This window comes from Orycteropus afer, unplaced genomic scaffold (genome assembly GCF_000298275.1).
Source record: "Orycteropus afer afer isolate SDZICR_OR568_19922 unplaced genomic scaffold, OryAfe1.0 scaffold01099, whole genome shotgun sequence".
NCBI lineage: Eukaryota > Metazoa > Chordata > Mammalia > Tubulidentata > Orycteropodidae > Orycteropus > Orycteropus afer.
The window spans coordinates 73,956-75,627 of record NW_006922686.1 but is presented as its reverse complement, the minus strand read 5'-3'; positions in this window follow the sequence as shown (position 1 = coordinate 75,627).

Here is a 1,672-nt window from a genome sequence, read left to right as displayed (position 1 = left end):
CGGGCAGTGTTTCGTTCTGCTGTGCATGGGGTCGCTATGAGTCGGAGATGACTCGACGGCACTTAACAACAACAACAACATATAATATTTTACTATGGTTTGGGTGAAAGTTTTCAGAGCAATTTGGTTTTTCATTCAATAATTCATACACATTTTATTTTGTGACATTGATTACAATGTAACAGCACTCATCCTACTTTCTCCCTATGTTTACTATTTCCATTCTTGTCCTTTCCTATCCCTTCCAGCCAAATGAGCTTTGTTCCCTAGGCAAATGCTGCCCTTTTGATCTCATATGGTTGATTGTTCTAAGGAGTGTATACCTCCCTGGTGTTATTGAACACCCCCCCCCCAGGCCTATCCTTTATTTTGCTAAAAGTTGAGCCACGGCTTAAAGGGTATTTGAGGGCCATAGTCTCAGGAATTCACCAATCTCTATAGACCAGTAAGCCTAGTTGCTTTTATGATTTTGAGTTTTGTTCACATTTTTCTCCAACTCTGTCCAGAACCTCCTATAGTGATCCCTTTCAGAGCAGTCAGCAGCGGTAGCTGGGCATTTTCTGGTTCTTCTGGTCACGGAGGCTGAGGTTTGCATGGTTCGTTAGTCCTTTGGACTAATTGTTTCCTTGCATCTTTGATTTTCTTCACATTTCTTTGCTCTGGACATGAAAAGACCAATAGTTTCATCTTAGATGGTTGCACATAAGCTTCAAGACCCCAGTTGCTACTCACCAAAGTAGAATGTAGAACGTTGTCTTTGTGGACTATGTTATGCCAACTGACTTTGATGTCTCCCAAGACTGTGATCCTGAGCCCCCAGGCCCAGTGATTCATTCTCTTAAAATGTTTGGTTATGGCTAAGAAGTTCTCATAACTGTGCCAGCTGAATGCTCTACTATATTTGTAGATATAATTGCAGCACATATAGATACATATATAGAAATATTCTCTGTCAAGCCTATGTATATGTGTAGGTGTAGTCCCATTTGTTTTCCCATCCCTATTCAGCTTGAGTGTCTATCTACATACCCACTTGTAGAATATTGTTGTTACTATTATGGTAGGACTGTGTATGTAATACTATTTACCTTTGTTGCCTTTAACTCTTAAACACTGGCAGGAACACTAGAATGTAGATTTACCACTAGTTTTGATAGATATTTTATTATACCCAAATTCAGATGTCATATTGTAATTGCTGTTTGCTTTTTAATTTCTTCGAATGACCTATTATATCAACTTTGATCAAAAAATGGAAATTGAGTTGCAGGAAAGAATAATGCAATAATTTTTATGCAGTTAGCTCTCTAATAAACCACATAATCGATGAAATAGTGGAAACTGACAAAGCAGAGAAGAACTAGTATTAAAGAAATACTTTGATTTAGGCATCTGTTCTGGTTACCTAGTTCCACTCTGACAATATTGCTCTGAATATACCACAAATGGGATGGCCTTAACACATAGGAGTTTATTCTTACAATTTGGAGGCTTCAAGTCCAAGTTCAAAGTACCAGGCTCTAGGGGCTGGGTGAAAGCCCCTCAACCTTGGGCTTCAGATCTGCCTCCTGCTCCCAGCCCACTGAAGCTGCAGGCTTTTCTTCACTCAGACAGCTGCTGGCTGCTGAGGCTGACAAACCCAAGGTTGACAAGTAAAAAGGCACAGTCCCGA